This window comes from Nothobranchius furzeri, chromosome 5 (genome assembly GCF_043380555.1).
Source record: "Nothobranchius furzeri strain GRZ-AD chromosome 5, NfurGRZ-RIMD1, whole genome shotgun sequence".
NCBI classification, from domain to species: Eukaryota; Metazoa; Chordata; class Actinopteri; order Cyprinodontiformes; family Nothobranchiidae; genus Nothobranchius; species Nothobranchius furzeri.
In genome coordinates, this window is record NC_091745.1 from 31,805,292 (window position 1) to 31,831,474 (window position 26,183).

A 26,183-nucleotide genomic window follows, 5' to 3' on the forward strand; every position below is an offset into this window, starting at 1 on the left:
ATTAACAGCCCCTATTACCTCAAAAAGGAATGGAGTCATTAGCACTTATGGTTTTTAAATGGCACCCAGAATTATGTTGCACGAAGCACAATTTCACATCATTCTGGGTTCATTTGTGTGAAAACAAGGTCCAATCAGGCTGAAACGTTACAGGAAGGTAGAATCTATTGAGTTGTAAGTGATCTGAACGTTTCATGATGATAGCACTTTCCTAAGGGGGTCAAACCATGTCCCAAAGGTCACCGGATCTGGTGTCAATTTAAAGAAGTAGTCCAGTTACACATTTGTGGGCTTATAACTTGGCTTCTGAATGTCCTAGAGAGATCAGGTTTGTTTTAGTGTACTCCAATCGACAGCCCCTACAACCACAAAAAAAAAATGGAGTCATTAGCACTTATGGTTTGGAAATGGCACCCAGAATTATGTTGCACGAAGCACAATTTCACTTCATTCTGGGTCCATTTGTGTGAAAACAAGGTCCAATCAGGCTGAAACGTTACAAGAAGGTAGAATCAGTTGAGTTGTAAGTGATCTGAACGTTTCATGATGATCGCACATTCCTATAGGGGGTCACACCATGTCCCAAAGGTCACCGGGCCTGGTGTCACTTTAAAGAAGTAGTCCATTTACACATTTGTGGGCTTATAACTTGGCTTCTGAATATCCTAGAGAGGTCAGGTTTGTTTTAGAGTACTCCAATTAACAGCCCCTATTACCTCAAAAAGGAATGGAGTCATTAGCACTTATGGTTTTTAAATGGCACCCAGAATTATGTTGCACAAAGCACAATTTCACATCATTCTGGGTTCATTTGTGTGAAAACAAGGTCCAATCAGGCTGAAACGTTACAGGAAGGTAGAATCTATTGAGTTGTAAGTGATCTGAACGTTTCATGATGATAGCACTTTCCTAAGGGGGTCAAACCATGTCCCAAAAGTCACCGGATCTGGTGTCAATTTAAAGAAGTAGTCCAGTTACACATTTGTGGGCTTATAACTTGGCTTCTGAATGTCCTAGAGAGATCAGGTTTGTTTTAGTGTACTCCAATCGACAGCCCCTACAACCACAAAAAGGAATGGAGTCATTAGCACTTATGGTTTGGAAATGGCACCCAGAATTATGTTGCACGAAGCACAATTTCATATCATTCTGGGTCCATTTGTGTGAAAACAAGGTCCAATCAGGCTGAAACGTTACAAGAAGGTAGAATCAGTACAGTTGTAAGTGATCTGAACGTTTCATGATGATCGCACATTCCTATAGGGGGTCACACCATGTTCCAAAGGTCACCGGGCCTGGTGTCACTTTAAAGAAGTAGTCCAGTTACACCTTTGTGGGCTTATAACTTGGCTTCTGAATATCCTAGAGAGGTCAGGATTGTTTTAGAGTACTCCAATTAACAGCCCCCATTACCCCAAAAAGGAATGGAGTCATTAGCACTTATGGTTTTTAAATGGCACCCAGAATTATGTTGCACGAAGCACAATTTCACATCATTCTGGGTCCATTTGTGTGAAAACAAGGTCCAATCAGGCTGAAACGTTACAGGAAGGTAGAATCTATTGAGTTGTAAGTGATCTGAACGTTTCATGATGATCGCATATTCCTATAGGGGGTCAAACCATGTCCCAAAGGTCACCGGGCCTGGTGTCACTTTAAAGAAGTAGTCCAGTTACACCTTTGTGGGCTTATAACTTGGCTTCTGAATTTCCTAGAGAGGTCAGGTTTGTTTTAGTGTACTCCAATCAACAGCCCCTACAACCACAAAAAGGAATGGAGTCATTAGCACTTATGGTTTGTAAATGGCACCCAGAATTATGTTGCACGAAGCACAATTTCACATCATTCTGGGTCCATTTGTGTGAAAACAAGGTCCAATCAGGCTGAAACGTTACAAGAAGGTAGAATCTATTGAGTTGTAAGTGATCTGAATATTTCATGATGATCGCACATTCCTATATGAGGTAAAACCATGTCCCAAAGGTCACCGGGCCAGGTGTCACTTTAAAGAAGTAGTCCAGTTACACCTTTGTGGGCTTATAACTTGGCTTCTGAATATCCTAGAGAGGTCAGGTTTGTTTTAGTGTACTCCAATCAACAGCCCCTACAACCACAAAAAGGAATGGAGTCATTAGCACTTATGGTTTGTAAATGGCACCCAGAATTACGTTGCACGAAGCACAATTTCACATCATTCTGGGTTCATTTGCGTGAAAACAAGGTCCAATCAGGCTGAAATGTTACAGAAAGGTAGAATCTATTGAGTTGTAAGTGATCTGAACGTTTCATGATGATAGCACTTTCCTAAGGGGGTCAAACCATGTCCCAAAGGTCACCGGATCTGGTGTCAATTTAAAGAAGTAGTCCAGTTACACATTTGTGGGCTTATAACTTGGCTTCTAAATGTCCTAGAGAGATCAGGTTTGTTTTAGTGTACTCCAATCGACAGCCCCTACAACCACAAAAAGGAATGGAGTCATTAGCACTTATGGTTTGGAAATGGCACCCAGAATTATGTTGCACGAAGCACAATTTCACATCATTCTGTGTTCATTTGTGTGAAAACAATGTCCAATCAGGCTGAAACGTTACAAGAAGGTAGAAACTATTGAGTTGTAAGTGATCTGAACGTTTCATGATGATAGCACTTTCCTAAGGGAGTCAAACCATGTCCCAAAGGTCACCGGATCTGGTGTCAATTTAAAGAAGTAGTCCAGTTACACATTTGTGGGCTTATAACTTGGCTTCTGAATGTCCTAGAGAGATCAGGTTTGTTTTAGTGTACTCCAATCAACAGCCCCTATTACCCCAAAAAGGAATGGAGTCATTAGCACTTATGGTTTTTAAATGGCACCCAGAAATATGTTGCACGAAGCACAATTTCACATCATTCTGGGTTCATTTGTGTGAAAACAAGGTCCAATAAGGCTGAAACGTTACAAGAAGGTAGAATCAATTGAGTTGTAAGTGATCTGAACGTTTCATGATGATCGCACATTCCTATAGGGGGTCAAACCATGTCCCAAAGGTCACCGGGCCTGGTGTCACTTTAAAGAAGTAGTCCAGTTACACCTTTGTGGGCTTATAACTTGGCTTCTGAATGTCCTAGAGAGGTCAGGTTTGTTTTAGTGTACTCCAATCAACAGCCCCTACAACCACAAAAAGGAATGGAGTCATTAGCACTTATGGTTTGTAAATGGCACCCAGAATTATGTTGCACGAAGCACAATTTCACATCATTCTGGGTCCATTTGTGTGAAAACAAGGTCCAATCAGGCTGAAACGTTACAAAAAGGTAGAATCTATTGAGTTGTAAGTGATCTGAATGTTTCATGATGATCACACATTCTTATATGGGGTAAAACCATGTCCCAAAGGTCACCGGGCCTGGTGTCACTTTAAAGAAGTAGTCCAGTTACACCTTTGTGGGCTTATAACTTGGCTTCTGAATGTCCTAGAGAGGTCAGGTTTGTTTTATTGTACTCCAATCAACAGCCCCTACAACCACAAAAAGGAATGGAGTCATTAGCACTTATGGTTTGTAAATGGCACCCAGAATTATGTTGCACGAAGCACAATTTCACATCATTCTGGGTCCATTTGTGTGAAAACAAGGTCCAATCAGGCTGAAACGTTACAAGAAGGTAGAATCTATTGAGTTGTAAGTGATCTGAACGTTTCATGATGATCGCACATTCCTATAGGTGGTCAAACCATGTCCCAAAGGTCACCGGGCCTGGTGTCACTTTAAAGAAGTAGTCCAGTTACACATTTGTGGGCTTATAACTTGGCTTCTGAATATCCTAGAGAGGTCAGGATTGTTTTAGAGTACACCAATTAACAGCCCCTATTACCTCAAAAAGGAATGGAGTCATTAGCACTTATGGTTTTTAAATGGCACCCAGAATTATGTTGCACGAAGCACAATTTCACATCATTCTGGGTTCATTTGTGTGAAAACAAGGTCCAATCAGGCTGAAACGTTACAGGAAGGTAGCATCTATTGAGTTGTAAGTGATCTGAACGTTTCATGATGATAGCACTTTCCTAAGGGGGTCAAACCATGTCCCAAAGGTCACCGGATCTGGTGTCAATTTACAGAAGTAGTCCAGTTAGACATTTGTGGGCTTATAACTTGGCTTCTGAATGTCCTAGAGAGATCAGGTTTGTTTTAGTGTACTCCAATCGACAGCCCCTACAACCACAAAAAGGAATGGAGTCATTAGCACTTATGGTTTGGAAATGGCACCCAGAATTATGTTGCACGAAGCACAATTTCACATCATTCTGGGTCCATTTGTGTGAAAACAAGGTCCAATCAGGCTGAAACGTTACAAGAAGGTAGAATCAGTTGAGTTGTAAGTGATCTGAACGTTTCATGATGATCGCACATTCCTATAGGGGGTCACACCATGTCCCATAGGTCACCGGGCCTGGTGTCACTTTAAAGAAGTAGTCCATTTACACATTTGTGGGCTTATAACTTGGCTTCTGAATATCCTAGAGAGGTCAGGTTTGTTTTAGAGTACTCCAATTAACAGCCGCTATTACCTCAAAAAGGAATGGAGTCATTAGCACTTATGGTTTTTAAATGGCACCCAGAATTATGTTGCACAAAGCACAATTTCACATCATTCTGGGTTCATTTGTGTGAAAACAAGGTCCAATCAGGCTGAAACGTTACAGGAAGGTAGAATCTATTGAGTTGTAAGTGATCTGAACGTTTCATGATGATAGCACTTTCCTAAGGGGGTCAAACCATGTCCCAAAAGTCACCGGATCTGGTGTCAATTTAAAGAAGTAGTCCAGTTACACATTTGTGGGCTTATAACTTGGCTTCTGAATGTCCTAGAGAGATCAGGTTTGTTTTAGTGTACTCCAATCGACAGCCCCTACAACCACAAAAAGGAATGGAGTCATTAGCACTTATGGTTTGGAAATGGCACCCAGAATTATGTTGCACGAAGCACAATTTCACATCATTCTGGGTCCATTTGTGTGAAAACAAGGTCCAATCAGGCTGAAACGTTACAAGAAGGTAGAATCAGTACAGTTGTAAGTGATCTGAACGTTTCATGATGATCGCACATTCCTATAGGGGGTCACACCATGTCCCAAAGGTCACCGGGCCTGGTGTCACTTTAAAGAAGTAGTCCAGTTACACCTTTGTGGGCTTATAACTTGGCTTCTGAATATCCTAGAGAGGTCAGGTTTGTTTTAGAGTACTCCAATTAACAGCCCCCATTACCCCAAAAAGGAATGGAGTCATTAGCACTTATGGTTTTTAAATGGCACCCAGAATTATGTTGCACGAAGCACAATTTCACATCATTCTGGGTCCATTTGTGTGAAAACAAGGTCCAATCAGGCTGAAACGTTACAGGAAGGTAGTATCTATTGAGTTGTAAGTGATCTGAATGTTTCATGATGATAGCACTTTCCTAAGGGGGCCACACCATGTCCCAAAGGTCACCGGATCTGGTGTCAATTTAAAGAAGTAGTCCAGTTACACCTTTGTGGGCTTATAACTTGGCTTCTGAATGTCCTAGAGAGGTCAGGTTTGTTTTAGTGTACTCCAATAAACAGCCCCTACAACCACAAAAAGGAATGGAGTCATTAGCTCTTATGGTTTGTAAATGGCACACAGAATTATGTTGCACAAAGCACAATTTCACATCATTCTGGGTCCATTTGTGTGAAAACAAGGTCCAATCAGGCTGAAACGTTACAAGAAGGTAGAATCTATTGAGTTGTAAGTGATCTGAATATTTCATGATGATCGCACATTCCTATATGGGGTAAAACCATGTCCCAAAGGTCACCGGGCCTGGTGTCACTTTAAAGAAGTAGTCCAGTTACACCTTTGTGGGCTTATAACTTGGCTTCTGAATATCCTAGAGAGGTCAGGTTTGTTTTAGTGTACTCCAATCAACAGCCCCTACAACCACAAAAAGGAATGGAGTCATTAGCACTTATGGTTTGTAAATGGCACCCAGAATTATGTTGCACGAAGCACAATTTCACATCATTCTGGGTTCATTTGCGTGAAAACAAGGTCCAATCAGGCTGAAACGTTACAGAAAGGTAGAATCTATTGAGTTGTAAGTGATCTGAACGTTTCATGATGATAGCACTTTCCTAAGGGGGTCAAACCATGTCCCAAAGGTCACCGGATCTGGTGTCAATTTAAAGAAGTAGTCCAGTTACACATTTGTGGGCTTATAACTTGGCTTCTAAATGTCCTAGAGAGATCAGGTTTGTTTTAGTGTACTCCAATCGACAGCCCCTACAACCACAAAAAGGAATGGAGTCATTAGCACTTATGGTTTGGAAATGGCACCCAGAATTATGTTGCATTAAGCACAATTTCACATCATTCTGTGTTCATTTGTGTGAAAACAATGTCCAATCAGGCTGAAACGTTACAAGAAGGTAGAATCTATTGAGTTGTAAGTGATCTGAACGTTTCATGATGATAGCACTTTCCTAAGGGAGTCAAACCATGTCCCAAAGGTCACCGGATCTGGTGTCAATTTAAAGAAGTAGTCCAGTTACACATTTGTGGGCTTATAACGTGGCTTCTGAATGTCCTAGAGAGATCAGGTTTGTTTTAGTGTACTCCAATCAACAGCCCCTATTACCCCAAAAAGGAATGGAGTCATTAGCACTTATGGTTTTTAAATGGCACCCAGAAATATGTTGCACGAAGCACAATTTCACATCATTCTGGGTTCATTTGTGTGAAAACAAGGTCCAATAAGGCTGAAACGTTACAAGAAGGTAGAATCAATTGAGTTGTAAGTGATCTGAACGTTTCATGATGATCGCACATTCCTATAGGGGGTCAAACCATGTCCCAAAGGTCACCGGGCCTGGTGTCACTTTAAAGAATTAGTCCAGTTACACCTTTGTGGGCTTATAACTTCGCTTCTGAATGTCCTAGAAAGGTCAGGTTTGTTTTAGTGTACTCCAATCAACAGCCCCTACAACCACAAAAAGGAATGGAGTCATTAGCACTTATGGTTTGTAAATGGCACCCAGAATTATGTTGCACGAAGCACAATTTCACATCATTCTGGGTCCATTTGTGTGAAAACAAGGTCCAATCAGGCTGAAACGTTACAAGAAGGTAGAATCTATTGAGTTGTAAGTGATCTGAACGTTTCATGATGATCGCACATTCCTATAGGTGGTCAAACCATGTCCCAAAGGTCACCGGGCCTGGTGTCACTTTAAAGAAGTAGTCCAGTTACACATTTGTGGGCTTATAACTTGGCTTCTGAATATCCTAGAGAGGTCAGGATTGTTTTAGAGTACTCCAATTAACAGCCCCTATTACCTCAAAAAGGAATGGAGTCATTAGCACTTATGGTTTTTAAATGGCACCCAGAATTATGTTGCACGAAGCACAATTTCACATCATTCTGGGTTCATTTGTGTGAAAACAAGGTCCAATCAGGCTGAAACGTTACAGGAAGGTAGAATCTATTGAGTTGTAAGTGATCTGAACGTTTCATGATGATAGCACTTTCCTAAGGGGGTCAAACCATGTCCCAAAGGTCACCGGATCTGGTGTCAATTTAAAGAAGTAGTCCAGTTACACATTTGTGGGCTTATAACTTGGCTTCTGAATGTCCTAGAGAGATCAGGTTTGTTTTAGTGTACTCCAATCGACAGCCCCTACAACCACAAAAAAAAATGGAGTCATTAGCACTTATGGTTTGGAAATGGCACCCAGAATTATGTTGCACGAAGCACAATTTCACATCATTCTGGGTCCATTTGTGTGAAAACAAGGTCCAATCAGGCTGAAACGTTACAAGAAGGTAGAATCAGTTGAGTTGTAAGTGATCTGAACGTTTCATGATGATCGCACATTCCTATAGGGGGTCACACCATGTCCCAAAGGTCACCGGGCCTGGTGTCACTTTAAAGAAGTAGTCCATTTACACATTTGTGGGCTTATAACTTGGCTTCTGAATATCCTAGAGAGGTCAGGTTTGTTTTAGAGTACTCCAATTAACAGCCCCTATTACCTCAAAAAGGAATGGAGTCATTAGCACTTATGGTTTTTAAATGGCACCCAGAATTATGTTGCACAAAGCACAATTTCACATCATTCTGGGTTCATTTGTGTGAAAACAAGGTCCAATCAGGCTGAAACGTTACATGAAGGTAGAATCTATTGAGTTGTAAGTGATCTGAACGTTTCATGATGATAGCACTTTCCTAAGGGGGTCAAACCATGTCCCAAAAGTCACCGGATCTGGTGTCAATTTAAAGAAGTAGTCCAGTTACACATTTGTGGGCTTATAACTTGGCTTCTGAATGTCCTAGAGAGATCAGGTTTGTTTTAGTGTACTCCAATCGACAGCCCCTACAACCACAAAAAGGAATGGAGTCATTAGCACTTATGGTTTGGAAATGGCACCCAGAATTATGTTGCACGAAGCACAATTTCATATCATTCTGGGTCCATTTGTGTGAAAACAAGGTCCAATCAGGCTGAAACGTTACAAGAAGGTAGAATCAGTACAGTTGTAAGTGATCTGAACGTTTCATGATGATCGCACATTCCTATAGGGGGTCACACCATGTTCCAAAGGTCACCGGGCCTGGTGTCACTTTAAAGAAGTAGTCCAGTTACACCTTTGTGGGCTTATAACTTGGCTTCTGAATATCCTAGAGAGGTCAGGTTTGTTTTAGAGTACTCCAATTAACAGCCCCCATTACCCCAAAAAGGAATGGAGTCATTAGCACTTATGGTTTTTAAATGGCACCCAGAATTATGTTGCACGAAGCACAATTTCACATCATTCTGGGTCCATTTGTGTGAAAACAAGGTCCAATCAGGCTGAAACGTTACAGGAAGGTAGAATCTATTGAGTTGTAAGTGATCTGAACGTTTCATGATGATCGCATATTCCTATAGGGGGTCAAACCATGTCCCAAAGGTCACCGGGCCTGGTGTCACTTTAAAGAAGTAGTCCAGTTACACCTTTGTGGGCTTATAACTTGGCTTCTGAATTTCCTAGAGAGGTCAGGTTTGTTTTAGTGTACTCCAATCAACAGCCCCTACAACCACAAAAAGGAATGGAGTCATTAGCACTTATGGTTTGAAAATGGCACCCAGAATTATGTTGCACGAAGCACAATTTCACATCATTCTGGGTCCATTTGTGTGAAAACAAGGTCCAATCAGGCTGAAACGTTACAAGAAGGTAGAATCTATTGAGTTGTAAGTGATCTGAATATTTCATGATGATCGCACATTCCTATATGGGGTAAAACCATGTCCCAAAGGTCACCGGGCCAGGTGTCACTTTAAAGAAGTAGTCCAGTTACACCTTTGTGGGCTTATAACTTGGCTTCTGAATATCCTAGAGAGGTCAGGTTTGTTTTAGTGTACTCCAATCAACAGCCCCTACAACCACAAAAAGGAATGGAGTCATTAGCACTTATGGTTTGTAAATGGCACCCAGAATTACGTTGCACGAAGCACAATTTCACATCATTCTGGGTTCATTTGCGTGAAAACAAGGTCCAATCAGGCTGAAATGTTACAGAAAGGTAGAATCTATTGAGTTGTAAGTGATCTGAACGTTTCATGATGATAGCACTTTCCTAAGGGGGTCAAACCATGTCCCAAAGGTCACCGGATCTGGTGTCAATTTAAAGAAGTAGTCCAGTTACACATTTGTGGGCTTATAACTTGGCTTCTAAATGTCCTAGAGAGATCAGGTTTGTTTTAGTGTACTCCAATCGACAGCCCCTACAACCACAAAAAGGAATGGAGTCATTAGCACTTATGGTTTGGAAATGGCACCCAGAATTATGTTGCACGAAGCACAATTTCACATCATTCTGTGTTCATTTGTGTGAAAACAATGTCCAATCAGGCTGAAACGTTACAAGAAGGTAGAAACTATTGAGTTGTAAGTGATCTGAACGTTTCATGATGATAGCACTTTCCTAAGGGAGTCAAACCATGTCCCAAAGGTCACCGGATCTGGTGTCAATTTAAAGAAGTAGTCCAGTTACACATTTGTGGGCTTATAACTTGGCTTCTGAATGTCCTAGAGAGATCAGGTTTGTTTTAGTGTACTCCAATCAACAGCCCCTATTACCCCAAAAAGGAATGGAGTCATTAGCACTTATGGTTTTTAAATGGCACCCAGAAATATGTTGCACGAAGCACAATTTCACATCATTCTGGGTTCATTTGTGTGAAAACAAGGTCCAATAAGGCTGAAACGTTACAAGAAGGTAGAATCAATTGAGTTGTAAGTGATCTGAACGTTTCATGATGATCGCACATTCCTATAGGGGGTCAAACCATGTCCCAAAGGTCACCGGGCCTGGTGTCACTTTAAAGAAGTAGTCCAGTTACACCTTTGTGGGCTTATAACTTGGCTTCTGAATGTCCTAGAGAGGTCAGGTTTGTTTTAGTGTACTCCAATCAACAGCCCCTACAACCACAAAAAGGAATGGAGTCATTAGCACTTATGGTTTGTAAATGGCACCCAGAATTATGTTGCACGAAGCACAATTTCACATCATTCTGGGTCCATTTGTGTGAAAACAAGGTCCAATCAGGCTGAAACGTTACAAAAAGGTAGAATCTATTGAGTTGTAAGTGATCTGAACGTTTCATGATGATCGCACATTCCTATAGGTGGTCAAACCATGTCCCAAAGGTCACCGGGCCTGGTGTCACTTTAAAGAAGTAGTCCAGTTACACATTTGTGGGCTTATAACTTGGCTTCTGAATATCCTAGAGAGGTCAGGATTGTTTTAGAGTACACCAATTAACAGCCCCTATTACCTCAAAAAGGAATGGAGTCATTAGCACTTATGGTTTTTAAATGGCACCCAGAATTATGTTGCACGAAGCACAATTTCACATCATTCTGGGTTCATTTGTGTGAAAACAAGGTCCAATCAGGCTGAAACGTTACAGGAAGGTAGCATCTATTGAGTTGTAAGTGATCTGAACGTTTCATGATGATAGCACTTTCCTAAGGGGGTCAAACCATGTCCCAAAGGTCACCGGATCTGGTGTCAATTTACAGAAGTAGTCCAGTTACACATTTGTGGGCTTATAACTTGGCTTCTGAATGTCCTAGAGAGATCAGGTTTGTTTTAGTGTACTCCAATCGACAGCCCCTACAACCACAAAAAGGAATGGAGTCATTAGCACTTATGGTTTGGAAATGGCACCCAGAATTATGTTGCACGAAGCACAATTTCACATCATTCTGGGTCCATTTGTGTGAAAACAAGGTCCAATCAGGCTGAAACGTTACAAGAAGGTAGAATCAGTTGAGTTGTAAGTGATCTGAACGTTTCATGATGATCGCACATTCCTATAGGGGGTCACACCATGTCCCATAGGTCACCGGGCCTGGTGTCACTTTAAAGAAGTAGTCCATTTACACATTTGTGGGCTTATAACTTGGCTTCTGAATATCCTAGAGAGGTCAGGTTTGTTTTAGAGTACTCCAATTAACAGCCGCTATTACCTCAAAAAGGAATGGAGTCATTAGCACTTATGGTTTTTAAATGGCACCCAGAATTATGTTGCACAAAGCACAATTTCACATCATTCTGGGTTCATTTGTGTGAAAACAAGGTCCAATCAGGCTGAAACGTTACAGGAAGGTAGAATCTATTGAGTTGTAAGTGATCTGAACGTTTCATGATGATAGCACTTTCCTAAGGGGGTCAAACCATGTCCCAAAAGTCACCGGATCTGGTGTCAATTTAAAGAAGTAGTCCAGTTACACATTTGTGGGCTTATAACTTGGCTTCTGAATGTCCTAGAGAGATCAGGTTTGTTTTAGTGTACTCCAATCGACAGCCCCTACAACCACAAAAAGGAATGGAGTCATTAGCACTTATGGTTTGGAAATGGCACCCAGAATTATGTTGCACGAAGCACAATTTCACATCATTCTGGGTCCATTTGTGTGAAAACAAGGTCCAATCAGGTTGAAACGTTACAAGAAGGTAGAATCAGTACAGTTGTAAGTGATCTGAACGTTTCATGATGATCGCACATTCCTATAGGGGGTCACACCATGTCCCAAAGGTCACCGGGCCTGGTGTCACTTTAAAGAAGTAGTCCAGTTACACCTTTGTGGGCTTATAACTTGGCTTCTGAATATCCTAGAGAGGTCAGGTTTATTTTAGAGTACTCCAATTAACAGCCCCCATTACCCCAAAAAGGAATGGAGTCATTAGCACTTATGGTTTTTAAATGGCACCCAGAATTATGTTGCACGAAGCACAATTTCACATCATTCTGGGTCCATTTGTGTGAAAACAAGGTCCAATCAGGCTGAAACGTTACAGGAAGGTAGTATCTATTGAGTTGTAAGTGATCTGAATGTTTCATGATGATAGCACTTTCCTAAGGGGGCCACACCATGTCCCAAAGGTCACCGGATCTGGTGTCAATTTAAAGAAGTAGTCCAGTTACACCTTTGTGGGCTTATAACTTGGCTTCTGAATGTCCTAGAGAGGTCAGGTTTGTTTTAGTGTACTCCAATAAACAGCCCCTACAACCACAAAAAGGAATGGAGTCATTAGCTCTTATGGTTTGTAAATGGCACACAGAATTATGTTGCACAAAGCACAATTTCACATCATTCTGGGTCCATTTGTGTGAAAACAAGGTCCAATCAGGCTGAAATGTTACAAGAAGGTAGAATCTATTGAGTTGTAAGTGATCTGAACGTTTCATGATGATCGCATATTCCTATAGGGGGTCAAACCATGTCCCAAAGGTCACCGGGCCTGGTGTCACTTTAAAGAAGTAGTCCAGTTACACCTTTGTGGGCTTATAACTTGGCTTATGAATTTCCTAGAGAGGTCAGGTTTGTTTTAGTGTACTCCAATCAACAGCCCCTACAACCACAAAAAGCAATGGAGTCATTAGCACTTATGGTTTGTAAATGGCACCCAGAATTATGTTGCACGAAGCACAATTTCACATCATTCTGGGTCCATTTGTGTGAAAACAAGGTCCAATCAGGCTGAAACGTTACAAGAAGGTAGAATCTATTGAGTTGTAAGTGATCTGAATATTTCATGATGATCGCACATTCCTATATGGGGTAAAACCATGTCCCAAAGGTCACCGGGCCAGGTGTCACTTTAAAGAAGTAGTCCAGTTACACCTTTGTGGGCTTATAACTTGGCTTCTGAATATCCTAGAGAGGTCAGGTTTGTTTTAGTGTACTCCAATCAACAGCCCCTACAACCACAAAAAGGAATGGAGTCATTAGCACTTATGGTTTGTAAATGGCACCCAGAATTACGTTGCACGAAGCACAATTTCACATCATTCTGGGTTCATTTGCGTGAAAACAAGGTCCAATCAGGCTGAAACGTTACAGAAAGGTAGAATCTATTGAGTTGTAAGTGATCTGAACGTTTCATGATGATAGCACTTTCCTAAGGGGGTCAAACCATGTCCCAAAGGTCACCGGATCTGGTGTCAATTTAAAGAAGTAGTCCAGTTACACATTTGTGGGCTTATAACTTGGCTTCTAAATGTCCTAGAGGAATCAGGTTTGTTTTAGTGTACTCCAATCGACAGCCCCTACAACCACAAAAAGGAATGGAGTCATTAGCACTTATGGTTTGGAAATGGCACCCAGAATTATGTTGCACGAAGCACAATTTCACATCATTCTGTGTTCATTTGTGTGAAAACAATGTCCAATCAGGCTGAAACGTTACAAGAAGGTAGAATCTATTGAGTTGTAAGTGATCTGAACGTTTCATGATGATAGCACTTTCCTAAGGGAGTCAAACCATGTCCCAAAGGTCACCGGATCTGGTGTCAATTTAAAGAAGTAGTCCAGTTACACATTTGTGGGCTTATAACTTGGCTTCTGAATGTCCTAGAGAGATCAGGTTTGTTTTAGTGTACTCCAATCAAAAGCCCCTATTACCCCAAAAAGGAATGGAGTCATTAGCACTTATGGTTTTTAAATGGCACCCAGAAATATGTTGCACAAAGCACAATTTCACATCATTCTGGGTTCATTTGTGTGAAAACAAGGTCCAATAAGGCTGAAACGTTACAAGAAGGTAGAATCAATTGAGTTGTAAGTGATCTGAACGTTTCATGATGATCGCACATTCCTATAGGGGGTCAAACCATGTCCCAAAGGTCACCGGGCCTGGTGTCACTTTAAAGAAGTAGTCCAGTTACACCTTTGTGGGCTTATAACTTGGCTTCTGAATGTCCTAGAGAGGTCAGGTTTGTTTTAGTGTACTCCAATCAACAGCCCCTACAACCACAAAAAGGAATGGAGTCATTAGCACTTATGGTTTGTAAATGGCACCCAGAATTATGTTGCACGAAGCACAATTTCACATCATTCTGGGTCCATTTGTGTGAAAACAAGGTCCAATCAGGCTGAAACGTTACAAAAAGGTAGAATCTATTGAGTTGTAAGTGATCTGAATGTTTCATGATGATCACACATTCTTATATGGGGTAAAACCATGTCCCAAAGGTCACCGGGCCTGGTGTCACTTTAAAGAAGTAGTCCAGTTACACCTTTGTGGGCTTATAACTTGGCTTCTGAATGTCCTAGAGAGGTCAGGTTTGTTTTATTGTACTCCAATCAACAGCCCCTACAACCACAAAAAGGAATGGAGTCATTAGCACTTATGGTTTGTAAATGGCACCCAGAATTATGTTGCACGAAGCACAATTTCACATCATTCTTGGTCCATTTGTGTGAAAACAAGGTCCAATCAGGCTGAAACGTTACAAGAAGGTAGAATCTATTGAGTTGTAAGTGATCTGAACGTTTCATGATGATCGCACATTCCTATAGGTGGTCAAACCATGTCCCAAAGGTCACCGGGCCTGGTGTCACTTTAAAGAAGTAGTCCAGTTACACATTTGTGGGCTTATAACTTGGCTTCTGAATATCCTAGAGAGGTCAGGATTGTTTTAGAGTACTCCAATTAACAGCCCCTATTTCCTCAAAAAGGAATGGAGTCATTAGCACTTATGGTTTTTAAATGGCACCCAGAATTATGTTGCACGAAGCACAATTTCACATCATTCTGGGTTCATTTGTGTGAAAACAAGGTCCAATCAGGCTGAAACGTTACAGGAAGGTAGAATCTATTGAGTTGTAAGTGATCTGAACGTTTCATGATGATAGCACTTTCCTAAGGGGGTCAAACCATGTCCCAAAGGTCACCGGATCTGGTGTCAATTTAAAGAAGTAGTCCAGTTACACATTTGTGGGCTTATAACTTGGCTTCTGAATGTCCTAGAGAGATCAGGTTTGTTTTAGTGTACTCCAATCGACAGCCCCTACAACCACAAAAAGGAATGGAGTCATTAGCACTTATGGTTTGGAAATGGCACCCAGAATTATGTTGCACGAAGCACAATTTCACATCATTCTGGGTCCATTTGTGTGAAAACAAGGTCCAATCAGGCTGAAACGTTACAAGAAGGTAGAATCTATTGAGATGTAAGTGATCTGAATGTTTCATGATGATCACACATTCTTATATGGGGTAAAACCATGTCCCAAAGGTCACCGGGCCTGGTGTCACTTTAAAGAAGTAGTCCAGTTACACCTTTGTGGGCTTATAACTTGGCTTCTGAATATCCTAGAGAGGTCAGGTTTGTTTTATTGTACTCCAATCAACAGCCCCTCCACCCACAAAAAGGAATGGAGTCATTAGCACTTATGGTTTGTAAATGTCACCCAGAATTATGTTGCACGAAGCACAATTTCACATCATTCTGGGTCCATTTGTGTGAAAACAAGGTCCAATCAGGCTGAAACGTTACAAGAAGGTAGAATCTATTGAGTTGTAAGTGATCTGAACGTTTCATGATGATCGCACATTCCTATAGAAGGTCAAACCATGTCCCAAAGGTCACCGGGCCTGGTGTCACTTTAAAGAAGTAGTCCAGTTACACATTTGTGGGCTTATAACTTGGCTTCTGAATATCCTAGAGAGGTCAGGATTGTTTTAGAGTACTCCAATTAACAGCCCCTATTACCTCAAAAAGGAATGGAGTCATTAGCACTTATGGTTTTTAAATGGCACCCAGAATTATGTTGCACGAAGCACAATTTCACATCATTCTGGGTTCATTTGTGTGAAAACAAGGTCCAATCAGGCTGAAACGTTACAGGAAGGTAGAATCTATTGAGTTGTAAGTGATCTGAATGTTTCATGATGATAGCACTTTCCTAAGGGGGTCAAACCATGTCCCAAAGGTCACCGGATCTGGTGTCAATTTAAAGAAGTAGTCCAGTTACACATTTGTGGGCTTATAACTTGGCTTCTGAATGTCCTAGAGAGATCAGGTTTGTTTTAGTGTACTCCAATCGACAGCCCCTACAACCACAAAAAGGAATGGAGTCATTAGCACTTATGGTTTGGAAATGGCACCCAGAATTATGTTGCACGAAGCACAATTTCACATCATTCTGGGTCCATTTGTGTGAAAACAAGGTCCAATCAGGCTGAAACGTTACAAGAAGGTAGAATCTATTGAGTTGTAAGTGATCTGAATGTTTCATGATGATAGCACTTTCCTAAGGGGGTCAAACCATGTCCCAAAGGTCACCGGATCTGGTGTCAATTTAAAGAAGTAGTCCAGTTACACATTTGTGGGCTTATAACTTGGCTTCTGAATATCCTAGAGAGGTCAGGTTTGTTTTAGAGTACTCCAATTAACAGCCCCTATTACCTCAAAAAGGAATGGAGTCATTAGCACTTATGGTTTTTAAATGGCACCCAGAATTATGTTGCACAAAGCACAATTTCACATCATTCTGGGTTCATTTGTGTGAAAACAAGGTCCAATCAGGCTGAAACGTTACAAGAAGGTAGAATCTATTGAGTTGTAAGTGAACTGAACGCTTCATGATGATAGCACTTTCCTAAGGGGGTCAAACCATGTCCCAAAGGTCACCGGATTTGGTGTCAATTTAAAGAAGTAGTCCAGTTACACATTTGTGGGCTTATAACTTGGCTTCTGAATGTCCTAGAGAGATCAGGTTTGTTTTAGTGTACTCCAATCGACAGCCCCTACAACCACAAAAAGGAATGGAGTCATTAGCACTTATGGTTTGGAAATGGCACCCAGAATTATGTTGCACGAAGCACAATTTCACATCATTCTGGGTCCATTTGTGTGAAAACAAGGTCCAATCAGGCTGAAACGTTACAAGAAGGTAGAATCTATTGAGTTGTAAGTGATTTGAATATTTCATGATGATCGCACATTCCTATATGGGGTAAAACCATGTCCCAAAGGTCACCGGGCCTGGTGTGACTTTAAAGAAGTAGTCCAGTTACACCTTTGTGGGCTTATAACTTGGCTTCTAAATGTCCTAGAGAGGTCAGGTTTGTTTTAGTGTACTCCAATCAACAGCCCCTACAACCACAAAAAGGAATGGAGTCATTAGCACTTATGGTTTGTAAATGGCACCCAGAATTATGTTGCACGAAGCACAATTTCACATCATTCTGGGTCCATTTGTGTGAAAACAAGGTCCAATCAGGCTGAAACGTTACAAGAAGGTAGAATCTATTGAGTTGTAAGTGATCTGAACGTTTCATGATGATCGCACATTCCTATAGGTGGTCAAACCATGTCCCAAAGGTCACCGGGCCTGGTGTCACTTTAAAGAAGTAGTCCATTTACACATTTGTGGGCTTATAACTTGGCTTCTGAATATCCTAGAGAGGTCAGGTTTGTTTTAGAGTACTCCAATTAACAGCCCCTATTACCTCAAAAAGGAATGGAGTCATTGGCACTTATGGTTTTTAAATGGCACCTAGAATTATGTTGCACGAAGCACAATTTCACATCATTCTGGGTTCATTTGTGTGAAAACAAGGTCCAATCAGGCTGAAACGTTACAGGAAGGTAGAAACTATTGAGTTGTAAGTGATCTGAACGTTTCATGATGATAGCACTTTCCTAAGGGGGTCAAACCATGTCCCAAAGGTCACCGGATCTGGTGTCAATTTAAAGAAGTAGTCCAGTTACACATTTGTGGGCTTATAACTTGGCTTCTGAATGTCCTAGAGAGATCAGGTTTGTTTTAGTGTACTCCAATTGACAGCCCCTACAACCACAAAAAGGAATGGAGTCATTAGCACTTATGGTTTGGAAATGGCACCCAGAATTATGTTGCACGAAGCACAATTTCACATCATTCTGGGTCCATTTGTGTGAAAACAAGGTCCAATCAGGCTGAAACGTTACAAGAAGGTAGAATCAGTTGAGTTGTAAGTGATCTGAACGTTTCATGATGATCGCACATTCCTATAGGGGGTCACACCATGTCCCAAAGGTCACCGGGCCTGATGTCACTTTAAAGAAGTAGTCCATTTACACATTTGTGGGCTTATAACTTGGCTTCTGAATATCCTAGAGAGGTCAGGTTTGTTTTAGAGTACTCCAATTAACAGCCCCTATTACCTCAAAAAGGAATGGAGTCATTAGCACTTCTGGTTTTTAAATGGCACCCAGAATTATGTTGCACGAAGCACAATTTCACATCATTCTGGGTTCATTTGTGTGAAAACAAGGTCCAATCAGGCTGAAACGTTACAGGAAGGTAGAATCTATTGAGTTGTAAGTGATCTGAACGTTTCATGATGATAGCACTTTCCTAAGGGGGTCAAACCATGTCCCAAAGGTCACCGGATCTGGTGTCAATTTAAAGAAGTAGTCTAGTTACACATTTGTGGGCTTATAACTTGGCTTCTGAATGTCCTAGAGAGATCAGGTTTGTTTTAGTGTACTCCAATCGACAGCCCCTACAACCACAAAAAGGAATGGAGTCATTAGCACTTATGGTTTGGAAATGGCACCCAGAATTATGTTGCACGAAGCACAATTTCACATCATTCTGGGTCCATTTGTGTGAAAACAAGGTCCAATCAGGCTGAAATGTTACAAGAAGGTAGAATCTATTGAGTTGTAAGTGATCTGAACGTTTCATGATGATCGCATATTCCTATAGGGGGTCAAACCATGTCCCAAAGGTCACCGGGCCTGGTGTCACTTTAAAGAAGTAGTCCAGTTACACCTTTGTGGGCTTATAACTTGGCTTCTGAATTTCCTAGAGAGGTCAGGTTTGTTTTAGTGTACTCCAATCAACAGCCCCTACAACCACAAAAAGGAATGGAGTCATTAGCACTTATGGTTTGTAAATGGCACCCAGAATTATGTTGCACGAAGCACAATTTCACATCATTCTGGGTCCATTTGTGTGAAAACAAGGTCCAATCAGGCTGAAACGTTACAAGAAGGTAGAATCTATTGAGTTGTAAGTGATCTGAATATTTCATGATGATCGCACATTCCTATATGGGGTAAAACCATGTTCCAAAGGTCACCGGGCCTGGTGTCACTTTAAAGAAGTAGTCCAGTTACACCTTTGTGGGCTTATAACTTGGCTTCTGAATATCCTAGAGAGGTCAGGTTTGTTTTAGTGTACTCCAATCAACAGCCCCTACAACCACAAAAAGGAATGGAGTCATTAGCACTTATGGTTTGTAAATGGCACCCAGAATTATGTTGCACGAAGCACAATTTCACATCATTCTGGGTTCATTTGTGTGAAAACAAGGTCCAATCAGGCTGAAACGTTACAGGAAGGTAGAATCTATTGAGTTGTAAGTGATCTGAACGTTTCATGATGATAGCACTTTCCTAAGGGGGTCAAACCATGTCCCAAAGGTCACCGGATCTGGTGTCAATTTAAAGAAGTAGTCCAGTTACACCTTTGTGGGCTTATAACGTGGCTTCTGAATTTCCTAAAGAGGTCAGGTTTGTTTTAGTGTACTCCAATCAACAGCCCCTACAACCACAAAAAGGAATGGAGTCATTAGCACTTATGGTTTGTAAATGGCACCCAGAATTATGTTGCACGAAGCACAATTTCACATCATTCTGGGTCCATTTGTGTGAAAACAAGGTCCAATCAGGCTGAAACGTTACAAGAAGGTAGAATCTATTGAGTTGTAAGTGATCTGAATATTTCATGATGATCGCACATTCCTATATGGGGTAAAACCATGTCCCAAAGGTCACCGGGCCTGGTGTCACTTTAAAGAAGTAGTCCAGTTACACCTTTGTGGGCTTATAACTTGGCTTCTGAATATCCTTGAGAGGTCAGGTTTGTTTTAGTGTTCTCCAATCAACAGCCCCTACAACCACAAAAAGGAATGGAGTCATTAGCACTTATGGTTTGTAAATGGCACCCAGAATTATGTTGCATTAAGCACAATTTCACATCATTCTGGGTTCATTTGTGTGAAAACAAGGTCCAATCAGGCTGAAACGTTACAGGAAGGTAGAATCTATTGAGTTGTAAGTGATCTGAACGTTTCATGATGATAGCACTTTCCTAAGGGGGTCAAACCATGTCCCAAAGGTCACCGGATCTGGTGTCAATTTAAAGAAGTAGTCCAGTTACACATTTGTGGGCTTATAACTTGGCTTCTAAATGTCCTAGAGAGATCAGGTTTGTTTTAGTGTACTCCAATCGACAGCCCCTACAACCACAAAAAGGAATGGAGTCATTAGCACTTATGGTTTGGAAATGGCACCCAGAATTATGTTGCACGAAGCACAATTTCACATCATTCTGGGTTCATTTGTGGGAAAACAAGGTCCAATCAGGCTGAAACGTTACAAGAAGGTAGAATCTATTGAGTTGTAAGTGAACTGAACGCTTCATGATGATAGCACTTTCCTAAGGGGGTCAAACCATGTCCCAAAGGTCACCGGATCTGGTGTCAATTTAAAGAAGTAGTCCAGTTACACATTTGTGGGCTTATAACTTGGCTTCTGAATGTCCTAGAGAGATCAGGTTTATTTTAGTGTACTCCAATCAACAGCCCCTATTACCCCAAAAAGGAATGGAGTCATTAGCACTTATGGTTTTTAAATGGCACCCAGAAATATGTTGCACGAAGCACAATTTCACATCATTCTGGGTTCATTTTTGTGAAAACAAGGTCCAATAAGGCTGAAACGTTACAAGAAGGTAGAATCAATTGAGTTGTAAGTGATTTGAACGTTTCATGATGATCGCACATTCCTATAGGGGGTCAAACCATGTTCCAAAGGTCACCGGGCCTGGTGTCACTTTAAAGAAGTAGTCCAGTTACACATTTGTGGGCTTATAACTTGGCTTCTGAATGTCCTAGAGAGGTCAGAATTGTTTTAGTGTACTCCAATCAACAGCCCCTACAACCACAAAAAGGAATGGAGTCATTAGCACTTATGGTTTGTAAATGGCACCCAGAATTATGTTGCACGAAGCACAATTTCACATCATTCTGGGTCCATTTGTGTGAAAACAAGGTCCAATCAGGCTGAAACGTTACAAGAAGGTAGAATCTATTGAGTTGTAAGTGATCTGAACGTTTCATGATGATCGCACATTCCTATAGGTGGTCAAACCATGTCCCAAAGGTCACCGGGACTGGTGTCACTTTAAAGAAGTAGTCCATTTACACATTTGTGGGCTTATAACTTGGCTTCTGAATATCCTAGAGAGGTCAGGTTTGTTTTAGAGTACTCCAATTAAAGGCCCCTATTACCTCAAAAAGGAATGGAGTCATTAGCACTTATGGTTTTTAAATGGCACCTAGAATTATGTTGCACGAAGCACAATTTCACATCATTCTGGGTTCATTTGTGTGAAAACAAGGTCCAATCAGGCTGAAACGTTACAGGAAGGTAGAAACTATTGAGTTGTAAGTGATCTGAACGTTTCATGATGATAGCACTTTCCTAAGGGGGTCAAACCATGTCCCAAAGGTCACCGGATCTGGTGTCAATTTAAAGAAGTAGTCCAGTTTCACATTTGTGGGCTTATAACTTGGCTTCTGAATGTCCTAGAGAGATCAGGTTTGTTTTAGTTTACTCCAATTGACAGCCCCTACAACCACAAAAAGGAATGGAGTCATTAGCACTTATGGTTTGGAAATGGCACCCAGAATTATGTTGCACGAAGCACAATTTCACATCATTCTGGGTCCATTTGTGTGAAAACAAGGTCCAATCAGGCTGAAACGTTACAAGAAGGTAGAATCAGTTGAGTTGTAAGTGATCTGAACGTTTCATGATGATCGCACATTCCTATAGGGGGTCACACCATGTCCCAAAGGTCACCGGGCCTGGTGTCAGTTTAAAGAAGTAGTCCATTTACACATTTGTGGGCTTATAACTTGGCTTCTGAATATCCTAGAGAGGTCAGGTTTGTTTTAGAGTACTCCAATTAACAGCCCCTATTACCTCAAAAAGGAATGGAGTCATTAGCACTTATGGTTTTTAAATGGCACCCAGAATTATGTTGCACGAAGCACAATTTCACATCATTCTGGGTTCATTTGTGTGAAAACAAGGTCCAATCAGGCTGAAACGTTACAGGAAGGTAGAATCTATTGAGTTGTAAGTGATCTGAACGTTTCATGATGATAGCACTTTCCTAAGGGGGTCAAACCATGTCCCAAAGGTCACCGGATCTGGTGTCAATTTAAAGAAGTAGTCCAGTTACACATTTGTGGGCTTATAACTTGGCTTCTGAATGTCCTAGAGAGATCAGGTTTGTTTTAGTGTACTCCAATCGACAGCCCCTACAACCACAAAAAGGAATGGAGTCATTAGCACTTATGGTTTGGAAATGGCACCCAGAATTATGTTGCACGAAGCACAATTTCACATCATTCTGGGTCCATTTGTGTGAAAACAAGGTCCAATCAGGCTGAAACGTTACAAGAAGGTAGAATCAGTTGAGTTGTAAGTGATCTGAACGTTTCATGATGATCACACATTCCTATAGGGGGTCACACCATGTCCCAAAGGTCACCGGGCCTGGTGTCACTTTAAAGAAGTAGTCCAGTTACACCTTTGTGGGCTTATAACTTGGCTTCTGAATATCCTAGAGAGGTCAGGTTTGTTTTAGAGTAATCCAATTAACAGCCCCCATTACCCCAAAAAGGAATGGAGTCATTAGCACTTATGGTTTTTAAATGGCACCCAGAATTATGTTGCACGAAGCACAATTTCACATCATTCTGGGTCCATTTGTGTGAAAACAAGGTCCAATCAGGCTGAAACGTTACAAGAAGGTAGAATCTATTGAGTTGTAAGTGATCTGAACATTTCATGATGATAGCACTTTCCTAAGGGGGTCAAACCATGTCCCAAAGGTCACCGGATCTGGTGTCAATTTAAAGAAGTAGTCCAGTTACACCTTTGTGGGCTTATAACGTGGCTTCTGAATTTCCTAAAGAGGTCAGGTTTGTTTTAGTGTACTCCAATCAACAGCCCCTACAACCACAAAAAGGAATGGAGTCATTAGCACTAATGGTTTGTAAATGGCACCCAGAATTATGTTGCACGAAGCACAATTTCACATCATTCTGGGTCCATTTGTGTGAAAACAAGGTCCAATCAGGCTGAAACGTTACAAGAAGGTAGAATCTATTGAGTTGTAAGTGATCTGAATATTTCATGATGATCGCACATTCCTATATGGGGTAAAACCATGTCCCAAAGGTCACCGGGCCTGGTGTCACTTTAAAGAAGTAGTCCAGTTACACCTTTGTGGGCTTATAACTTGGCTTCTGAATATCCTTGAGAGGTCAGGTTTGTTTTAGTGTACTCCAATCAACAGCCCCTACAACCACAAAAAGGAATGGAGTCATTAGCACTTATGGTTTGTAAATGGCACCCAGAATTATGTTGCATTAAGCACAATTTCAATTCATTCTGGGTTCATTTGTGTGAAAACAAGGTCCAATCAGGCTGAAACGTTACAGGAAGGTAGAATTTATTGAGTTGTAAGTGATCTGAACGTTTCATGATGATAGCACTTTCCTAAGGGGGTCAAACCATGTCCCAAAGGTCACCGGATCTGGTGTCAATTTAAAGAAGTAGTCCAGTTACACATTTGTGGGCTTATAACTTGGCTTCTAAATGTCCTAGAGAGATCAGGTTTGTTTTAGTGTACTCCAATCGACAGCCCCTACAACCACAAAAAGGAATGGAGTCATTAGCACTTATGGTTTGGAAATGGCACCCAGAATTATGTTGCACGAAGCACAATTTCACATCATTCTGGGTTCATTTGTGGGAAAACAAGGTCCAATCAGGCTGAAACGTTACAAGAAGGTAGAATCTATTGAGTTGTAAGTGAACTGAACGCTTCATGATGATAGCACTTTCCTAAGGGGGTCAAACCATGTCCCAAAGGTCACCGGATCTGGTGTCAATTTAAAGAAGTAGTCCAGTTACACATTTGTGGGCTTATAACTTGGCTTCTGAATGTCCTAGAGAGATCAGGTTTATTTTAGTGTACTCCAATCAACAGCCCCTATTACCCCAAAAAGGAATGGAGTCATTAGCACTTATGGTTTTTAAATGGCACCCAGAAATATGTTGCACGAAGCACAATTTCACATCATTCTGGGTTCATTTTTGTGAAAACAAGGTCCAATAAGGCTGAAACGTTACAAGAAGGTAGAATCAATTGAGTTGTAAGTGATTTGAACGTTTCATGATGATCGCACATTCCTATAGGGGGTCAAACCATGTTCCAAAGGTCACCGGGCCTGGTGTCACTTTAAAGAAGTAGTCCAGTTACACATTTGTGGGCTTATAACTTGGCTTCTGAATGTCCTAGAGAGGTCAGAATTGTTTTAGTGTACTCCAATCAACAGCCCCTACAACCACAAAAAGGAATGGAGTCATTAGCACTTATGGTTTGTAAATGGCACCCAGAATTATGTTGCACGAAGCACAATTTCACATCATTCTGGGTCCATTTGTGTGAAAACAAGGTCCAATCAGGCTGAAACGTTACAAGAAGGTAGAATCTATTGAGTTGTAAGTGATCTGAACGTTTCATGATGATCGCACATTCCTATAGGTGGTCAAACCATGTCCCAAAGGTCACCGGGACTGGTGTCACTTTAAAGAAGTAGTCCATTTACACATTTGTGGGCTTATAACTTGGCTTCTGAATATCCTAGAGAGGTCAGGTTTGTTTTAGAGTACTCCAATTAAAGGCCCCTATTACCTCAAAAAGGAATGGAGTCATTAGCACTTATGGTTTTTAAATGGCACCTAGAATTATGTTGCACGAAGCACAATTTCACATCATTCTGGGTTCATTTGTGTGAAAACAAGGTCCAATCAGGCTGAAACGTTACAGGAAGGTAGAAACTATTGAGTTGTAAGTGATCTGAACGTTTCATGATGATAGCACTTTCCTAAGGGGGTCAAACCATGTCCCAAAGGTCACCGGATCTGGTGTCAATTTAAAGAAGTAGTCCAGTTACACATTTGTGGGCTTATAACTTGGCTTCTGAATGTCCTAGAGAGATCAGGTTTGTTTTAGTTTACTCCAATTGGCAGCCCCTACAACCACAAAAAGGAATGGAGTCATTAGCACTTATGGTTTGGAAATGGCACCCAGAATTATGTTGCACGAAGCACAATTTCACATCATTCTGGGTCCATTTGTGTGAAAACAAGGTCCAATCAGGCTGAAACGTTACAAGAAGGTAGAATCAGTTGAGTTGTAAGTGATCTGAACGTTTCATGATGATCGCACATTCCTATAGGGGGTCACACCATGTCCCAAAGGTCACCGGGCCTGGTGTCACTTTAAAGAAGTAGTCCATTTACACATTTGTGGGCTTATAACTTGGCTTCTGAATATCCTAGAGAGGTCAGGTTTGTTTTAGAGTACTCCAATTAACAGCCCCTATTACCTCAAAAAGGAATGGAGTCATTAGCACTTATGGTTTTTAAATGGCACCCAGAATTATGTTGCACGAAGCACAATTTCACATCATTCTGGGTTCATTTGTGTGAAAACAAGGTCCAATCAGGCTGAAACGTTACAGGAAGGTAGAATCTATTGAGTTGTAAGTGATCTGAACGTTTCATGATGATAGCACTTTCCTAAGGGGGTCAAACCATGTCCCAAAGGTCACCGGATCTGGTGTCAATTTAAAGAAGTAGTCCAGTTACACATTTGTGGGCTTATAACTTGGCTTCTGAATGTCCTAGAGAGATCAGGTTTGTTTTAGTGTACTCCAATCGACAGCCCCTACAACCACAAAAAGGAATGGAGTCATTA